At 42.5% G+C, this 7,794-nt stretch overlaps 1 long non-coding RNA gene across 1 annotated transcript; it reads right to left on the bottom strand.

Annotated features, from left to right (window-relative positions):
* Positions 1 to 5,649: 5,649 nt before the first annotated feature.
* On the bottom strand, positions 5,650 to 6,799 carry LOC125525286. The gene is made up of 3 exons (XR_007291224.1): positions 6,456 to 6,799; positions 6,326 to 6,376; positions 5,650 to 6,247 (listed from the first exon to the last, which is right to left on the bottom strand). It is a non-coding gene; the product is annotated as an uncharacterized LOC125525286 (long non-coding RNA).
* Between the last annotated feature and the right edge of the window lie 995 nt (positions 6,800 to 7,794).

Genomic DNA, 7,794 nt, shown 5'->3' with positions numbered 1-7,794 from the left:
CATAGTAATAGGCATATCTCTACTGTTTGTCTTCATAACTTCCACGCTTTGAAGACTTTCATAAAAATCGCCTATTCACCCCCCCTCTAGTCGATATAACACACTTTCATCACCACATGCTTACAATAACAAAGCATGATGCACACACTGAGTGTGTGATCAAAGCACAACTTACTCACATGACATATGACTCGTCCTAAGTATATGAGTCATAGCAACAAGTATTAAAACACTCATAAGACTAAGATGTAATGAAGTTAAACATCTATAAGGAAGAACTAAACTAAGCAACTATAACACACGCAACATCATAAGACATGAAAGATTACTTGCATGAAATCTGTCTAGGCATATCATAATGCAATAGAAAGGTAAACAAAATATATCAAATGCTAGGCATACAACAATGCAATAACAAGATACAAATGTATAATGCTAAGTATGAATGATCATCACACGGAATGCCAAAGTATGAAACCAATAGAATACAACTCACAACAATAAGATAACTTAGTTGATATCATCTAACATGAATATCAAGAATGGCAAGATCACATAATCTTACATACTAGTTATGACAAATAAGCACACCGAGTAAGCAATTAACATGTAAGCAAGTGAACATCTATGCCATGGCATCAACAACATCAAGCAATGAGATATCATAGCAGGAATAACAAAGATGACTTGCATTACCTATCTAGTACCACTTACACTTGCAACGACATAGGACACAGAACTACGCAATATCATCAAACTACTATCATGTATACCTACCAAGTAAGGTATAACCAAAAGCATGAATATAAGATAAAAACTAGCAACTGTATATCACATGGTAAGCATATAATCAAAAATATGCATTCTACTTTGAGTAAGTACTAACATGGCATCTCAATCAACTAAGTATGAACAACTATCATTCTAGGTAATTAAACACCTAGACAACCAATGGTAAAGTAAAACATAAATTTGACAATATCAACATAACACCAATTTAAGAAATGCAACATTTATCTATATTGGATTCCAAACATCTATAAAATAAGAGGAACGCTATGCAATAATGTGTGACTCTCATATCATACAAAAATAATAATTCCACGTCAAGCAATTCACCACAAGCATGGAAATGTTCTAAGTTAATATACCAATTTATGACTACTAGTGTAAACGACTAGATACCACACACAATTAAAATAAACATCATATCCTACAACATGGCATGACATCACAACTATACAACACACATGCAAAAATATTTAAACATCTATCTTAGACAAGGCATGATCCATGGATGAAAATGAATATGTAAACCATATCTATGATAACACCATGCCAAACAAAATTAAATAGTCGAGACATCAAGTATTTCACAATTAAAGAAATTAGGCAAAGACAATAATTCTACAATGTTCTACGCATGGAGATATCACCAAAAAATGTGTACCCATTCTCAATACAGAACAATAAACAACCACCAAATACTACTAAATAATAAATAAAATATTTCACTAATAATGATCTAAATCTAATTAAAATAATAACACCCACCAAGCACGTATGAACAATGATAATTAAATACACCAATCAACTTCTACGCGTGGTAAACATTCACAAAAACTTGTACACTCGCATAACACATGACTACAAAATTATAGGATGTTTAGTAACTCAAAATCAATCTATATTAAAAACACAAAATACTACACATGACTATAATTCATAAATATTAGTACGCATGCACAAAAGGGAAATACATACTACCACACAATATCGAGCCGAAACGATGTACAACTATTTTAGCAATTTAAACAAGAGTAAACTAAATATAGTAAACCATATGACACACGCAAATTATGAGATAGCTAGCACACACTCCTACCCGTATCAAGAACACAAGAAAATAACATATTAATAAATAGTCCGAGCAACAACCAAAAATCTATAATAAAACTCGATTAACCAAACAAGAAATCTAACTCCACTATGGGATTGCTACAACCTTATAAAACATTTCCTCTATTGTGGTCAAGATCAAACAATGAACAAAAGCGATGGAAATATGACCATGACCTACGGTTTATGCGACGGATAGCATCAACGCGACCAACGCTAAAAATAGGAGGAACCATGATGTCTAGGAGATAATTTGAGTGACATTTTAAAGGTGCACAAAAGGAAATGGATAGAAGCTCACTGAGCGCGACGAATCAATCCGACAAACTCGATGAACAGTGTAGACGAACATGCTGAATTCTTCGCATGTGGTCTACGGGACGCGTTCGTTCTTCTCTGAATGGATTCATGGTGTGGAGATGGACCTTGGGGCGCAAGGGTGCTGATGGAGATGGTCTACGTCACCAGGAACGAGCACCGGCGTCCATGGAGCACCATTCTTTGGAGAGAGAGTTTATGTAGAGAAAGAGAAGGGAGAGGGCAGGGAGACTAGCGAAGTGGAAGAGGAGCTGGAGGCGCACAGATGGTTCCTTCAGTTTTGGAAAGGGATGAGATATAAGGAAGTTAGATGAGGGGACGATTCATTGTTGTACGTTTGATCTTCTCTGTACTGGTGTGTGTAGTGGAGGAGGAGAGGAAGCGCTCGGGGTGCCTGTTGGCGTTTCCTTTCTGTAGGTGCTAGCGTACAGAGGAAGGAAAGGAGACGAGGCGTTCGTTGGGGAGATGCCTAACGGAGAGGAATAGGAAGGGAGGAGGAATTAAAGGAAGGTGCAGATGTTTCCTGTGTATGCACGGAGGTGGCTGTTGATGTTTCCTCTTATGTGAACTGTGAACGTACAGGTAGAAGGAGGAGAACGTACAGGTAGGAGGAGGAGAGAGGTTAGTTGGTTGGGAGAGATGGGCCAGATTGGCCAGGCCCATGAGGAAGGAGGAAGCAGGAGAAAAAAATAGAGAGAGGGAGTTATTAGGCTATAGTCCAAGAGATATGGAGAAAGAAAAATAAAAAAGATGAGCTGGGTCCATATGGGTGAGAGGAGTAAAAAACACAGGGAAAATAGAGAAGATAGATTGGGCATTGGATATTGCCCAGAGTTTGCGAAAACAAATTAAATATATTTTCCTTCTTAGGGAAAAAAGAATAGAAGCTAACAAATTCAAAAGAAGTTACAAATACATATGCGCATAATTTAATATGCTGAAGGGAGAAAACTCAAACCTAACTATAAGAGAAGAACAAACTCAATTTAAATTTAAGTTGGTACTAGCCTAACCCGCGCGGCGGCACGCCGCGCTCGATGATCACTCGCAGATGTGTACTCTATTGATTTAAAAGTGAAACAGTGCATGCTTATTTGATGTCAAAATGACGTATAGAGATAACAAATAAACTGAACATACGAATATATTGAAATTTTGCAGATGCAGGGATACAAAGATACAAATTAAAAGTGACACACTCTTGAGACAAACAAATTATTGAAACTACATACAGTTCGGTGCGAACAGAGAACTGTATGTAAAGATACAAACACGTTGTATTGATAAGCTAAAAATAGCTGCTAGTGGATTAGATCATCGTAGTATACCCTCCCACAGGATTGGTGCCTGTGATGTAATGATAAAATGATTTTGCAAGTTCTTGCATACGTCCGACGGGAGGATGTGCGCCTGTATATGTGATAATGGGATCGTCGCTGTCTGGGCGCTGGGATACATGCGAAGTGGTAATATGTCAAAGAAGCCATTGCATATCTTTGCCAAAATCATTGTCTGTCTCGCAAACTCGTTTTGCTGTGTGCTTACTTGCTGGCCGGCCATATTGAATTGCCATTGCTTTGTTTGAGCCTTCTCTCTTGTTGTAAATAACCTTTCCTTTGTGACTTCAAGAGCATAGTAATTATGATCATTGATAGAAATATTATAGTCTGCACAGATGCATTCTAAGGCCACCTGAGCTGATTTCTCCATTGCTTCATCTTTTGTATTAGTTGTTTCTCCTTCATATATAATGGAGGATTCCCTGAAGCTATCTTTTTGACATGGCAGACCAATTAGTACGGACACTTGTATCATACCTTCATGAACGTACCAACAGGTGTACACTTGTACTTTTAAGCCAATTGTTTCACTCACTGTTTCAAGCATTGGTCCCCTTGGAATATACACTAAGATTAATTGTTTCACTCACTGTTTCAAGCATTGGTCCCCTTGGAATATACACTATAAGATTCTCATCCTGCATGAAAGAGTTCGTCCATTGTGGTTACCAAGGTGAGACCAAGAGGTTACCGAGGTACTTCCGCTTCCATGATTAAAATTCAGTGCTGGATGTTTGCCCTTCTTCCTAACTTGCTTTGCCATGGAGGACGCTCTCTGGGGATGATAAGCTTCGTCCATTGTGGTGTACCGAGTTGATGTTGGTCAAGAGTGTCCAACTGGTAATATATAGAGCATGTATAGATGAATGATGAGTCACCGTTGTGTTTCGTTGAGGCTGCCAAATGGCAAGCATTTTCTGCACTCCATTCCAGTAGGTGTCACACTCGGTTCTACATGGAGATAGAGGGAAAGATGGACGGTTGCATGCCCAGGCTGTGTACAGAAAGCAGCCGGGTTAGACTGTAACCCTGCTAGTTCAAAGCGGTGGTCTCGTATGACTCTTCTTTTTTCCAATAGCATGCATGCAAATGATGAAAATAATTACAAGGATGTCATATCGTACGACGTAATGTGCGCACATATGGGGATGGAAATATTATTGGTATTAAGTAAAAGAGGGATACATATTGCTGCGAAACAGATAAATAAAGGATGGACTTAGAAGCTCTATTTTCTAGGAGACGAACAAGAAGAACACTTCTCTGAAAGTGGGTACTAAACTTAATAGAAAATAAAGAGACATGTAATTAGGCTTAAACTGATGCTGCCGTCGGCCTAGTAGTTTTGATGTCCAGATGATCCTCCAGCAGGCCGGCCTTGGGACGTGCTCGTATACCCAAACAGGAGGCACACAGTTGAACCCCAGCGAACCTTCATCGAGCAAGAAAACACGACCATCTAAAGCCCTGGCATCAAGTGACTCCCAAAAGGTTGCATAAATTTCACCGTTGTGACCTGTATACATAGTAAAATTGTTGGGAGTAGAATAACAGGAATTGAGGAAATCCACTGCGACCTGACCAACAGTAGTACTATATGGATGCACGATGCCGATAATGCGAACTACATTTGTGTGCACGTAGGCTGCACGCCCGGGAAGCTGAATCCTAGGACGTGACATTGTGAGCTAGAGGTGGTGAAGCCTGAACCCAGTGGCTTGTTTATATAGGCTTGGTTGTTACTGTTCTACACCTGCAAAAAAATATTGGACACAACACATTATAAACCAACCGAAAAGAAATGGGCACGTCAGCCAAACCAGACGGAAAAAACCACCCCCACATCTTACAAGGAAAGAAACATCAAAACCAATAAAAGATATTCGCCGACATTATTTTTTAAGTGACAGCCGTAAAGGCCTAGCATCACTGAAGTGCATTCGGGAACTGCATGCAACAAAGTATATTAATCGAATTGCACCCGTGCACTGCATGCAACGGGATACATGCATCAGGTTGCACGCGTGCACTGCATGCAACGGGATACATGCATCAGGTTGCACGCGTGCACTGCATGCAACGGAGTATATTGATCGAGTTGCATGGTTGCACTGCATGCAGCGATGTATATTCATCGGGTTGCATGGTTGCACTGCATGCCGTGGTGTATATTCATCGAATTGCACGCGTGCACTGCATGCGACAACGAATTCTCATCTGATTGCATGCGTACACTGCATGCATCGATGCATCTCCGTTGCAGCGCATGCGTCCAATGCATGCTTCCGTGTGCCTCCATTTGAGTATATGTCGATACTCTTCACCGTTTGTCTGTGCGCGCGGGCGTGTCATGCACTGCGGCCTACACGCTAGTGACTTCTACTCACTGATTGGATCAACAGTGCCACATACAACCAGTAAAAGGCCGCAGAAGCGCTGGCCAAGAGAGACAGCAACATGGATAGAAAATAACCAGAGAAAATGAAAACGCATCAGCCTATCCAAAGGAGAAGGCCAATCACCAAATTTCGGCAACGAAATCCTGCCCTTCCGACAGCAACCCGTATAAACAGGAGAGCGAGAAGTCGCGTCAGCATGGTAAACAGATCCTTCACGAAACCAAAAGAAAGCCCCACAGTTCCGACAACACAAATCGGGGCCGCCATAGTATGAACGCCCCCTAGAAGTAGCTGCAAGACAGAACACCGAGTCGGCAACACAGGTCGAAAACAGGACGTATGCACAAACCATAAGTTATATGCACTCACCCTTAAGCAGTTGGATATAATCCTTAGAAAACGGAGGCTGCATCCCACGTACTGGAAATAGACCGAAGAAATCTAAGACCACATGCATCAGCAAGTGCAAAAAAGTAAGCACAGCAAGCAATAAGAACACCTCTTTTCCGCCCCGGCCAGTATGATCGCACCAACGTCCGCTTAAGGCTGCCACGCCGAACACGAAAATCCTCCATAACAGGAGTAGGCATCACTCAAATGGCAACCACGTAGACAAATTAGCACCAATTCTAGAAGAAAACCATAATACGGAAGAGAAACACATGCATATTTAGAGAACTGAACTAACCAAAAGGAGTAGGCCGACCGAAGGCACCAGCAGCACACAAGGGCGCCACTCTTGGACGGCAGCGCAAAGATGTACTCCCTCCTCCGTTCCAAAATAGATGACCCAACTTTGTATTAAAGTTGGTATAAAGTTGGGTCATCTATTTTGAAACGGAGAAAGTAGCACCGACCAAAGAGCCATGGAGATGAACACCAGCAGGAAAACAGGAAGGACAAACATTCGATCTGTCAACCACTTCGACAGGCAAAATATCTGCAAGCAAACATTAGACGGACCACATTACAGTCCTGACAATGAAGAATGGGTAGAAGAAACAGCCCACACGCATAAAATAAATAGTCTGACGAAGCACAAACCAACCAGGTCGCATACTGGCAGGCCGAACGGCCGAAGCAAACAAATCGGTACCCACAACACCGAAACCAACAGGAAGAAATGCAGGAAAGCGATCAGAGGCACACACAGGCACTCCCATGCATATAGCAAGAATTAAACGCACTCACCAATGGTACAATCTACAGCCGTTTCCCTAATGAAATCTCCCGACGGCGACTATCATTAACATCTTGCCACGAGCCGAATCGGTGGACAGCTACAACATGAAGCAACCAATCAAGACGACGACAACCTAGACGAAGAAGCACAAGACAAATACAAAGAAAACTGCACCCACAGAATGGCAAAGGAGCTCATCAATCGGGGAAGAACGAAACGGCCGGCGAGGACCGGACCGGAGACGGCAACCTGAATCAACTGCAGCCGGCCGGCCACGCACCCCAACGGCCGCGTCGCCAACGAAGAATCCAGAGAAGAAAGGCGGCCGCCAGCGCGGCGCACACGGGCAATAACGGCCGCCCGAATCTCAGGAGGGCGGCCCCAACGGCGTCGGCCGGACCGAGCAGCAGCGGGACCAACCATCGGCCGAGCATGAGACGGCAGCACTGATTAGGAAAGAAAGAGGACAGGCGGAGGCGGAGGCGAAGGGAATGAGGGACGGACGCACAAGGGCAGCACTATTTATAGGAAGCAGCAGAAGAGAAAAAATCAAATTGGAAACGGCAGCGAAGGCGGCGCGGAAAGACCCAGAAAATTGTGGGGAAGCGGCAACCGCCAAGGCGAGAAATCGAGAAACTCCAGACGGCAACCGACC

Source organism: Triticum urartu, chromosome 7, assembly GCF_003073215.2.
Source record: "Triticum urartu cultivar G1812 chromosome 7, Tu2.1, whole genome shotgun sequence".
In the NCBI taxonomy this organism is placed as follows: Eukaryota; Viridiplantae; Streptophyta; class Magnoliopsida; order Poales; family Poaceae; genus Triticum; species Triticum urartu.
Note: the sequence above shows the minus strand (reverse complement) of the source record. Positions and strands in the feature narration are given on the sequence as shown.